Here is a 13,208-nt window from a genome sequence, read left to right as displayed (position 1 = left end):
TCTCTACTGCTTTTAACATGGCCCACATATTTCTTCCTGAAAGTCTAAATACCTTGATTTCTACAGCATCACACTCTCGTGGTTCCCCTTTCACCACCTATTTTTTTCTGTGTTTTCTGCACAAGAGCATGTATTCCTCTAATTGTTCCTTAAACGTTAGTTTAACTAAGGGTTCTGCCCTTAGTAGTTATTGGCAGTCTCACCTTTTCTTATCTTTTAACTACTACTTAGCATGCTGAACACCTATCCATGTCCTTGGATTAAGAACCATTTAGCCAACCCCTGCACATATCTCCATCTTGAGATCCTTATGGAGTTAAACATACTATACCTCAAACCCAACTCATCATCCTACCACCTAGACTTGTTCCTCCTCTCATATTCCCTATGTCACTTGGAAGTATCATAATCTAAATGAGAAGTATGAATTATCCTTGATTTCTCCCTTATCCCTCATATTCAACCAATAAGCAAGTCTTGCTGATTTTACTTTCTAAATATTTCTTGATTCTGTCATCTCTTCACCCTACTTATACTGTCCTTATTCGGATCCTCATAGTTTCTTTTCTAGGCCCCATGTATTTCTCCAGACATTCTTCCATATGCATGAGGAACTTGGTTAATGGGGCAGACAGACATGTAACCCTATAAGGAGGTTAAGGGCTATGATAGGAGTATAATAAAAATTCAGAGGGAGTCTAAGGGATGGGCCTTTAACTTAGTTTAAGGATGTTAGTTGAGTCTCCCAGATTAAGATTCAAATTGTCCCAAAAGATAAGTCGGATTTACTCTTTAGAGGAAAAAGGAGCACAGGGCAAAAAAGATAGAGGACATTACAAACAGCAGGAGCAAATGAAGAAATGCTTGTGTCCAAGAAGCTGTAAGTAGTGAGGTTTTCTAGGAGAATAAGTTTTAAATTCTTGCTGAGGAAAGGCACTAAATAATAAAAACAAAATATGCAAATTATACAATATGTAAATATATAAATGACATTTTATATAAAATATACAAATTATACAATAAAACATGATAAAGTACTATGGAGAAATAAAAAGAGAACAGGTGTTGAAACAGTAATGTTCACCAAATATTCCTTGTGCTCCTTTTGCAGTTAGATTGGGGCCATGTGACTGCTTCTGACAATGAACTGGGAAAAAGGTGACTTCTGCCCCTTTCAATCATTCTATGAACTCTCTCTTCCCTACAGATGGGACGCTGGAAGCTGCATGTTGAGATGCATCACAAGATGGGCAAACTTCCATCAGCCTGGGTCCCTGAGGTTCTAAGTGGAACAGAGTCGTTTGCTAACCCATAATGGATATGAAACACAAATGAGAAATAAGCTTTCGTTGTTAAGCTGTTTTCAGGGTTAAGTCATTACCAGAGCATAACCACACCTATCATAATTAAAACTGTAACAGAAATAGGATTAGGAGTATGGGAGTGTGAGTGGGGCAGGTTAAAGTATTAAAAGATAGTCAGTGGAGGCTTTATATTGACAAGCTGAGATTTAAGGCAAGACTGGATGGAAGTGAGAGAATTAGCCAACCAGGTATCTGAGGAAAGAACCTATATGAGGGAGTGGGATCAGGTAGAGCAAAGTCTTTAATGAGGAAATGTGACTGGCAAGGAAGCTAGTGTGGCTGGAACAGAGAGAGCAGGTAGGAGGAGAGGTGAGAGAGGTCATGGCAACCAGAGCCTGAGAGCCCTCCGTAAGAAATCTGATTTTGTGGGGAATCAAATGGGGAGCCATTGCAGGGTTTTGAGCAGAGCAGTGTCATGGGATTAGACAATAAGGGAGCAAGGGTGGAAGCAGGAAGACCAGTTAGGAGGCTGCTGTTACAATCTAGGTGAGAGATGATAACAGTGGCTTTTGTCTCTGTAGCAGGCACTCAGGTATTTTCAATTTTTCTGTTCATTTTTTTTTAAACTGTTAATAGCAAGGGAGAGGCAAAGAAGTAAAAACTACCACCACCACCAAAAAAGTCTCCTATGCGTCTTTCTTCTTTCTCTTTTTTCGCTTAGACCCCATAAGGAAGTAAAAAAGTACAAAGTTATTGGTGGGAATTCTCTTACACAATAGATAGAAGAAAAATTCATTTATTAAGTCTCAAAAGCTAGGACTGAAGGTAGGCAAAAAGAAGCATTTTAAGTTAACTGAATTTAACTTAACTTAATCCACCTTTATTCAGGTTTACTAACTCCAAGGTGTTTAAATGGGAGAGTTAGGAATGCAAACAAGCTAGATGTGGAAGCTTTTCCCCTATTCCAGAGCACCTTTAGATCTCACTGGGGTAAGATGACTACTTGGGAAAAGAACAAGTCATTTTTTTTTCATTGATGTTTGATTTTTTTAAGCAATTAGTCTCTACCTTCACAATATTTTCCCTAGATTTTTTTTGTGGAAAGAAACACATTTGGGGGAAGACCTGATTCAGTTCTGACTACATAACTTTCACATTCGCTCCCCGCAGAACAGAATTCAGTATAATTACAGTATCAAAGCAAAGAAGTATTTTATCAAGCAATCTTTTAAGCAGATAAAAAAGATCACAGATTTTAATGACTATAAAAAGTAAAACCGGGCTTCCCTGGTGGCGCAGTGGTTGAGAGTCTGCCTGCCGATGCAGGGGACACGGGTTCACGCCCCGGTCCGGGGAGATCCCACATACCGCGAAGTGGCTAGGCCCGTGAGCCGCGGCCACTAAGCCTGCACGTCCAGAGCCTGTGCTCCGCAACGGGAGAGGCCACAACTGTGAGAGGCCCGCGTACCGCCAAAAAAAAAAAAAAAAAAGTAAAACCACCTAGAAAAACTGGATAAAGTAATATTCCTAAAGTGGGATCATGTTGGGGGAGGAAGATTATGCATAATAACCAATTCATCTGGCACACTTATTTTATATTTAAGAATATCCAAATTATAACTACCTTTTTGTTTTATGTTAAACTGTCTCTAAAATTTAGGACCACTAATATTTAGGACCACTGTCCTCATTTAGACATTGCTGGAAAGAAAACAGATTTATGTGGAATTATCCTTTCCTAAGAAATGACAGAATCTATTACAAATATATAAAATATACATAGACCACTCCTTTTCAGTCATTTTTGTTAGTTCCCCCCTTTATTCACAGCTCTTTAGTATTAGTGTGCCCATTTCCCAATCTACACTCACTCCCTTAGTGATCTCATCCAGTCCCAAGGATTTATATACAATCCATTTGTTCATGACTCAAACTTCCATCTCTAGCCAGGACACGTCTCCTGAATCTCAGACTTTTATTATCCAACTGCCTACGTGATCAATGTCTAACAGGCATCTCAAATGTAACATGACTAAATCTGAACTCCTGATTTCTCTGCCGTCTCCACATCTGACCAACTTAAATTCCTATGGTTATCTCCTTCCTAATAAATGACTTCTCCACTGTTCCATTCCTCAGGCCAAATACCTTGTTGTTAACCTTGACTTCCTCATTCATACCCATCATCCAATCCATTAAAAGTGTCAGATATACCTTCAAAATATATCTAGTTATTAATTTTAATCCCCATGGTAACCACAAAGAAAGTATCTAAAAAATATACACAAAAGGAAATAAGAAGGGAATCAAAATGGTATGCTATAACCCTCCAGTTCCCTTTCCCATTGGATCTGAACCCTGGTCTCAGTGGTCGTAAAAGGAGGAATAGTAATTCTGAAGCTGTGTTCATAGTGTCTGTTATATAGCATGTGGGCTAGTTTAAAACAAGGTAAAAAAAAAAAAAAAAAAGGTACACTATAAAAAACTCAAACACAAAAGAAAACAGCAATGTAGGAAATTAGAAGTAAAAAACGCATAAGACACACAGAAAACAAATAGCAAAATGTCAAAAGTCATTCCTTATCAGTAATTACTTTAGATGGAAATGGTTTAAACTCTCCAATGAAAGGCAGAGATTGGTAGAATGGATAAGAAAGCACAATCCAACTATATGCTGCCTAAAGAGACTCACTTTGGGTCCAAAGACACAAATAGGTTGAATGTGAACAAATGGAAAAACATATTTCATGCAAATAGTAACCAACAGAGAGTACTATGTGGCACTACTAAAATCAGACAAAACAGACTTCAGGTCAAAAATTGTTACCAAAGACAAAGGACAATATGTATTGATAAAAGGATCAATTCTTTAAGAAGATATAATGATTATAAACACATTTGCACCAAACAAAGCCCAAAAATAACTGAAGCAAACATTGACAGAACTGGAGAAATAGTTCTATAAGCCAGTCTCATCAGCATTGAAAACCTGCTTTTCCACATAGCCTTTTTCCTAAATAACACTTAGCAGACAACCTAAAGATTCTCCCACAGCCTCTTGATCTTGACTCAGGATTATTGCAAGTTTAACATTTTTCATGCTGTATAGTCTTTTGAAATGTGCAGGCCAGTCAGTACTACAAGAGAAGAATTTAATATTTTCCTTACTCTGGGTAACATGATTTCATTGGCTTTCAGCTTCATAATGATGCTGTCCACTATGCTTTCTTTTTTTTAATTGGTTATCATCTCATGAATCCACAAAGTCAGACACTTTTCCATCTTTTCCATAGCTTCATCAGACACTACAGATACTACTTCAGCATTTCCAGAGTGGCCTTACATACACATCAGTGAATTTCCTCTTCCATTTTCTGGATGTACTATATTGTTGATGCATTAATATTGAACTCATGGCCAAAAGAACTGTAACTGGTGCCTGAATGAATCTTACTTCACACATGTATATTTCCTTTGTAAAGCATATCACAGCCTTCTTGTATGTAGGAACACAAAACAGCACTGCAGCTTGGGGACCCTTTTAAACAGCAAAGCCATCAAAAAAAAAGCACAAAGACATGACAAATGTGGTACTGAACAGACTGCAAAAAGGACTCTTGTTTACAGTATAACAGCTGAAACAAGAAAGCAGTTTATTGCCTTGCTCAGCCTTGGCTGGGAACATGTATACCAGATGACTCAAATTTTTCACCACTCTGCACCAGGTCTGAATGTACTGATTCTCGAGTGACAAATTCTACTGAGTAGGTAAACTTACAAACAAGCAATGCATGAAAAATGAGGATCAACTGTATGTAGAAATTAAACTACTCTTTTTTTTTAATTGTTGTTTGGCTGTGTTGGGTCTTAGTTGCAGCACGCATTGCAACTCGAGGGCTCTTCCTTGCGGTGTGGGGGCTTCTCCAGTTGCAGCCCACGGGCTTCTCTCTAGTTGTGGCCCGCAGGCTCTAGAGCGGAAGGGCTCAGTAGTTGTGGTGCAGGCTTAGCTGCCCCGTGGCATGTGGGATCTTATTTCCCTGACCAGGGATCCAACTCGTGTACCCTGCATCAGAAGACAGATTCTTTTTTTTTTTTTGCGGTACGCGGGCCTCTCACTGTTGTGGCCTCTTCCGTTGCGGAGAACAGGCTCCGGACACGCAGGCTTAGCAGCCATGGCTCACGGCCCTAGCCGCTCCGTGGCATGTGGGATCTTCCCGGACCAGGGCACGGGACCAGGGCACAAACCCGTGTCCCCTGCATCGGCAGGTGGACTCTCAACCACTGCACTACCAGGGAAGCCCAGAAGACCGATTCTTAACCACTGGACCACCAGGGAGGTCCCGAAATTACACTACGCTTAAATAACCATAGGCCAAAGATAAAATCACAGGGAAGTTATAAAATAGAGACAAGTAAAAACAAAACACAACATAATAAAAATCATGTAATACAATAAAAGCAGCACTCAGAGGGAAGTGTATAACAGTGGAGCCCTACGTTAAAAAGAAAGAAATCAGTCACAACTCTGTACCTTGAAGACTAGAAAAAGAAGAGCAAACTAAATGCAAAGCTAGCAACTGAGGGAAATAACAAAATGATAAGAGTGGAGAAAAATGAAATACAGAATAGAAAAACAAGAGAAGCAACACAACTAAAAGTTATTTCTTTAAAAAGAACAACAAGGGCTTCCCTGGTGGCACAGTGGTTGAGAGTCCACCTGGCGATGCAGGGGACATGGGTTCGTGCCCCGGTCCGGGAAGATCCCACATGCCACGGAGCGGCTGGGCCCGTGAGCCATGGCCGCTGAGCCTGCGTGTCCGGAGCCTGTGCTACGCAACGGGAGAGGCCACAACAGTGAGAGGCCCGCATACCGCAGAAAAAAAAAAAAAAAAGAACAACAACAAGACTAATAAATCTACAGCCTGGCTGACAAAAAAAAAAAAAAAAGAAGAAGAGGATGCAAATAACTAAAATCAGAAACGAAAGTGGAAACATTACTATTGATCTTACAGAAATAAAAGGGATTACAAGACGGACTTCCCTGGTGGCGCAGTGGTTAAGAATCTGCCTGCCAGTGCAGGGGACACAGGTTCAAGCCCTGGTCCAGGAAGATCCCACACGCCGAGGAGCAACTAAGCCTGTTTGCCACAACTACTGAGCTTACGCTCTAGAGCCCGCAAGCCACAACTACTGAACCCACGTGCCACAACTACTGAAGCCCTCACACCTAGAGCCTGTGCTCCACAACAAGACAAGCCACCGCAATGAGAAGGCCGCGCACCGCAATGAAGAGTTGCTCCCGCTCGCCGTAACTACAGAAAGCCTGCACACAGCAACGAAGACCCAACACAGCCAAAAATAAATAAATAAATTTATTTTTTTAAAAAAGGATTATAAGAGAAAACTATGAACAATTATATGCTAACAAATTAGATAACCTAGATGAAATACACAAATTCCTGGAAAAACACAAATTACCAAAACTGACTCAAGAAGAAATATAGTTTAAACAGACTTACAAGTAAAGAAAGTGAGTAAGTAATCAAAAACCTCCAAAGTACTAGAGAATGGACTTGAGGATATGGAGAGGAGGAAGGGTAAGCTGTGACAAAGTGAGAGAGTGGCATGGCCATATATACACTATGAAATGTGAAGTAGATAGCTAGTGGGAAGCAGCTGCATGGCACAGGGCGATCAGCTCGGTGCTTTGTGACCACCTAGAGGGGTGGGATAGAGAGGGTGGGAGGGAGGGAGACGCAAGAGGGAAGAGATATGGGAACATATGTATATGTATAACTGATTCACTTTGTTATGAAGCAGAAACTAACACACCATTGTAAAGCAATTATACTCCAATAAAGATGTAAAAAAAAAAAAAAAACCTCCAAAGAAAAACCTGAGTCCAGACAGCTTCACTGGTGAATTCCACCAAACATTTAAGGAAGATTTAATGTCAGTATTTCCCAAGCTCTTCCAAAAAACAGAAGCAGAGGGAACACTTCCTAACTCATTCTGTGAGGCCGTTATTACCCTGATATCAAAACCAGACAAAGTCATCACAAGAAAACTACAGGCCAATATCCCTTGTGAATACTGATGCAAAAATCTTCTACAAAGTATTAGCAAACAAAATCCAACAGCACATTAAAAGTATTATACACCACGATCAAGTGGTATTTATCCCAGAAATACAAGGGTGGTTCAACAAAGAAAAATCAATCAATGTAATACACCACATGAATAGAATGAAGTAAAAACAAAACAAAACACACGGGCTTCCCTGGTGGCACAGTGGTTGGGAGTCCGCCTACCGATGCAGGGGACACGGGTTCGTGCCCCAGTCCGTGAGGATCCCACATGCCACGGAGCGGCTGGGCCCGTGAGCCATGACCGCTGAGCCTGCGTGTCCGGAGCCTGAGCTCCGCAAAGGGAGAGGCCACAACAGTAAGAGGCCCGCTTACCGCAAAAAACAAAACAAAGCAAAACAAAAAAATCACATGATCATCTCAATTGGTGCAGAAAAAGCATTTGACAAAATCCAGCACTCCTTCCTAATAAAAGCTCTCAAAACCTTGGAATAGAAGGGAACTTCCTTAACGTGATAAAGGGCATTTATGAAATATCTACAGACACTATTATGTTCAATGGTTGAAAGACTGAAAGGTTCCTCCCACCCTGCTTTCCAAGATTAGGAACAAGACAAGGATGTCTACCTCTCACCATTGCTATCTAACACTGTATTGTAAGTTCTAGCCAGAGCAATTAGGCAAGGAAAAGAAATAAAAAACATCTAAATTAGGAAGTAAAACTATCTCTATTCACAGATGACATGATGTTAAAAGCAGAAAATCCCAAAGAATCCACAAAAAACTACTAGAGTTAAGAAATGAATTCAGCAAGTTGCAGGGTACAGGATCAATGCACAAAAATAAGTTTTGTTTCTATACACCAGTGATGAGTGATCTGAAAAGGAAATTAAAAAAACAATTCAATTTACAATAGCACCCAAAAGAATAAAATACCTAGGAACAAATTTAGCCAGATAAATAAAAGAATGGTATACTGAAAACTACAAAACATTAATAAAAGAAGTTAAACTGAAAACTACAAAACATTAATAAAAGAAATTAAACACCCTTACCTTTGACAGGATATATTTATGCATTAGGATATATTTTATGTATATTCTATATGTACATATATATTACAAATACTTATATGTACGTAAAATAATAGTATTTATTTTAATTATTGTCTAGTGTCTGCATATAGTAGGCAGTCAATAAATACTTGTTGAATGAAGTAAATGTAAGCCTTTAGCCACTAAGAACATCAGTCTTACAGTAACTCATTCAAGATAACTTGGGGTCAAAAGCCATGGTATCATTCAACTCCTGGCCTCAAACCTGGGCTACGTTAAACTTTAGTTCTAAGAGCATCTCTGGAATTCACCATGATAAACTGCAATCTGAAAATCCTGTTGAGTAAACTAGGAAAGGGAACTTCCAATACTTGTTTTAGAACAAACATTATTAGGTAAGGATTCTGTAGCTTAAGCTTTTAAAAGTAATCTACACTTTCTAAAACAAAGTAACTCAAGTTGCATAGAAATATAAAAGCCACTTCATTCAACAACACAATATGAACTATATTTTCTACACTAAAAGCAAAAATAAATAATCAAAAAAATTTAATCAAAATAGCATGTTTTCCTTCATGGTACTTTCCACACCAGTAGACTAATGTAGAGTAATATGTCGGTTCAAATAGGTAAAACAAAATCTGACCCATATACGGTCATTTAATGTACATATTAATAAAAATGTGTACTAAAACATTTTCAACTCAATCTACTGTTTTGACCTATACACATTTGTTGTCATCTTAGTTACTGTTTCACTGTCAAACTTTTATATCACAATTTAGCAAAAGAACTCATCAATAGAACTTAATTATAATTTTAAATGTCTTTTATATTACAAACCACAATAAGGACATACTATTTATTAGCAAACTAGTTGATGTGACCTTATGTTAACAAAATAAGTCCATTTCCCAATTCCTATTACAGGGAAGGGATTTGTGAGGAAAAAAGATACGGGCTACATGTAATATTACATAGATTGCATCATTTTAGAGCTGCTAAAGGAAGCTCTAAAGCCCACAGCTTTCCAGATAGTTAAGGTGAACAACAAATTCTTAATTCCCTCTGCAGAAACCAGAGTAGAAACAAAAGAAATTTAGTAAATCCCGTCTTCCAGGCAGTATCCAATTCATTAATTCATTATGATTGTAACCTGTCAAATCATTTTTAATCTAATTGTCTCTTGGATAATATAGCCTATTTGCTCACAAGGTCCCAGAAAATCTCTCCAGTGTCTAGTACAGATTCTGTAGAGACTTTTTTTTTTTTTAAATTCCTAATTCAAATCTCTAGGGTTGGGAGCAAATCTAGTCTGGGATGACAACAGCTCTTCTGGAGCTGCCTCAGCACTTGGGAGAGTAAGTGGAATAAAGGCAATTAAGTACAGTAATTTTCAAAATGCAAAAGGCATTGCAATAGAAAACTCCAACTGGATTTTTTTATACCCCAAATTCAATTCTAGGCAGATGTTAGAAGAAATGTGTGTGAGTTTGTTTTCTACTGAGATGTTAATAGATTAAATAATTTAACGTACAATTTACCATGTACAGGCACTATTCTAAGAGCTTTACAAATATTAGCTCATTTAATCATCAGAACAACCCTAAGGGGTAGGTGTTCTAATTTAAATGACACAGGCAGAGAGAGGCCCAAAATCAAACAGGTATTAAGTTACAGAGATGAGATTCAAACACTGGAAGTCTGATTCCCAAGTCTGAGCTCTTAACCACTATACTAAGCTGTATAAAGTGTATTATTTGTTTAATTCCTTGTATCCCTAGGATCAAAAATACCACAGATACATTTTACTTAGTTTTTCTTAGAATGGAGGCTAGGTACAAACTTCACTTAATTGCAAGTACAAAGGATCGTACACTAATTCCTCTCCCCTCTCTTTACAAAATAAGAAACAGACCCAGCAATGCTAAATAACATTTAGTATTATATTCTAGTGGCCTATTCTGATGATTTTTCCAATTTACCATGCTTATTACTTTACACTTTTATCACTACACAAATAAGTTATAATTTTGAGTTTGGTAAGGGTTCCTAGCTTCTATTTTCTTTTTCTTAGAGAATGTTGAGCTTTATCTGCTGAATTTATGTTATTTCCTCTAAAAAGAATGTTTTTACTTAAGTCTTTAGATCTTATCAAAAAGGATGAAAGAGGGAATTCCCTGGCAGTCTAGTGGTTACGACTCCTCACTTTCACTGCTGAGACTGCGGGTTCGATCCCTGGTTGGGGATCCTGCAAGCTGGGCGGCCAAAGAAAAAAGCAAAATAACAACAACAACAGCAAAAAGATGAAAGAAAAATGTACAAATCCTTCCTATTTTCAAATCAATAAAAAATTACCAAACCCAAAACAGATTACATGACCTCCTAGATGTTTTTAATTTCATGCCACTATCTAATCTTTTCATTGCAAATCCTATCACAGAACACTTATCTAAACATTTCCTTCAGTTATTCTACCAAATGTTTTTACTTTTACTGATATGCTTTCCTTAAATATTTATCACTCATAATTGGAATTATGTTTTATATTAGGACATTTTCCATTCACACTCACTGATGTCAGTAAGTTAATAAAATTACTTACAATTAAAGCAGTTATAGGGCTGCCCTGCTGGCACACTGGTTAAGAATCCGCCTGCCGGGCTTCCCTGGTGGCGCAGTGGTTGAGAGTCTGCCTGCCGATGCAGGGGACACGGGTTCGTGCCCCTGTCCGGGAAGATCCCACATGCTGCGGAGCAGCTAGGCCCGTGAGCCACGGCCGCTGAGCCTGCGCATCCGGAGCCTGTGCTCCGCAACGGGAGAGGCCACAACAGTGAGAGGCCCGCGTACCGCAAAAAAAAAAAAAAAAAAAAGAATCCGCCTGCCAATGCAGGGGACACAGGTTCAAACCCTGGTCTGGGAAGATTCCCACATGCCGCGGAGCAACTAAGCCTGTGCGCCACAACTACTCAGCCTGCGCTCTAGAGCCTGCGAGCCACAACTACTGAGCCTGCGAGCCACAACTGCTGAGGCCCACGCGCCTAGAGCCCGTGCTCCACAACAAGAGAAGCCACCGCAATGAGAAGCCCGCGCACCGCAACAAAGAGTAGCCCCCACTCGCCGCAGCTAGGGCGAGCCCGCGCGCAGCAACAAAGACCCAAAGCAGCCAAAAAAAAAAAAAATTAAATTAAAAAAAAAGCAGTTACAAAGACTGTTCTTAGTAGAAGTCAAAAAATTTTAAAGTAACTTAAACATGGGACAAAGGCAAGCACCAAGAAAAAATATTATATTTTCCATTTGAGGAATGGACAGTGTTTAGATGAACAACAAAGGACAGGAAGAACACATTAATGATATATCCTGCATTGTTCTCATACACTGCTAGTGGAGTAAAAATTGAGGCAACCTTTCTGGAAAGCATTTTGTCAATACACAATGAGCTATAAATGTTCATATACATTGAATCAGTAACCTCTCTCCTAGAATTCTTCACTAAAGAAATAGAAATGAGGGCAAGGATTATATATAAATATGTTTATAATAAAATTATATATACCATACAACAATGAATAAATCAACATTTATTGATAATAAAGTAGTGCTTAAAATATCAGTTTTTGGGAATTCCCTGGCAGTCCAGTGGTTAGGACTCGGTGCTTTCACTTCCGAGGGCCTGGTTCAATCCCTGGTCAGGGAACTAAGACCCCATAAGCCACGCAGCGAAGCCAAAAAAATAAAATAAAATATCAGTTTTTGGAGCTACACAGACCTGGATCTAGCCACTTACTACATGCATTTATTGGGACTCTAAAAATGTAAATAACAGATATTAAATTATCTTGAAGGGAAAAAAAGAGATGTATCTGTAAAGATACAGAGCATCTCACAGGACCCTATGGCAGAATGAGGCTAAGCTTCAAGAAGAAACTGGAATTATAAACTGGACGGTCACAGGACCATCTCTTCTCTTTACATATCCACTTCATTCTTCTTTTTCTGCAGACTAGTTTCTCTGTTCTTCAGTCCACATGGTAGATAAAGCTTTCTGAATTCACTACTTCTTCATTGAGGAACCTGCCCAAACAGTACTCTTCTCAGTTCCTGATGGGCAAGAACACGTAGAGAAAATATGGCAGCCCTATAGGTGAGGGAACCTTCAGAGGGCTGGGAACTCGGCAGACTCCGAAAGGTGCCTACTTCTTCAGGTGTGGGACCATGGGCTAGTTTTATAGTCTCTTTGCAATGCAGTTTCCTTGTTTATAAAGATAATAATATCAACAGTAAGGACAACCCTATAGTATAAAAAGTATTTTGCAGGAATATGAAAAGATTTCATTCATTAATAGTTTTCTAGGAATTTTTACTGATAGAAAATTTATGACATAATGTATTACTCAGAATTCTTTAGAGAAAAAGAACCAATAGGATGTATATGTATACATATATATTGAGAGATTTATTATAAAGAATTGGCTTTATATTGGATTTATTTTAAGGATTATGGAGGTTGGCAAATCCAAAATCTTCAGGGTATGAAAGCAGCCTGGAGACCCAGGGAAGACTTGACGTAGCTCAAGTCCAAAGGCAGTCTGCTAGCAGAATCCCTTCCTCCTTGGGGGAGGACAGTCTTTTTTCTCTTAAGGCCTTCAACTGATTGGATAAAGCTCCACCCACATTATGGAAGGTAATCTACTTTATCCAAAATCTACTGATTTAAATGTTAGTGTCTTTTAAAAATATCCTCACAGAAACATCTAGAATAG

General features: G+C 38.8%; 1 protein-coding gene, 1 long non-coding RNA gene and 1 other non-coding gene across 3 annotated transcripts in view; 2 read left to right on the top strand and 1 right to left on the bottom strand.

Annotated features, from left to right (window-relative positions):
• The window catches only part of LOC137222498 (uncharacterized), a 43,638-nt gene extending 41,669 nt beyond the window's left edge, over positions 1–1,969 (top strand). The window contains exon 3 of the long non-coding RNA XR_010942473.1: positions 1,208–1,969. This is a non-coding gene — a long non-coding RNA (uncharacterized lncRNA). The remainder of the gene's footprint in view (positions 1–1,207) is intronic.
• SGPP1 (sphingosine-1-phosphate phosphatase 1) overlaps positions 1–13,208 on the bottom strand; it is a 36,209-nt gene that overhangs the window by 10,173 nt on the left and 12,828 nt on the right. The gene's annotated exons all lie outside the window — the stretch shown is intronic.
• LOC137207990 (small nucleolar RNA SNORA61) lies at positions 3,629–3,754 on the top strand. The gene has a single exon (XR_010935422.1). It is a non-coding gene; the product is annotated as a small nucleolar RNA SNORA61 (small nucleolar RNA).

Source organism: Pseudorca crassidens, chromosome 1, assembly GCF_039906515.1.
Source record: "Pseudorca crassidens isolate mPseCra1 chromosome 1, mPseCra1.hap1, whole genome shotgun sequence".
Lineage (NCBI taxonomy): Eukaryota > Metazoa > Chordata > Mammalia > Artiodactyla > Delphinidae > Pseudorca > Pseudorca crassidens.
Note: the sequence above shows the minus strand (reverse complement) of the source record. Positions and strands in the feature narration are given on the sequence as shown.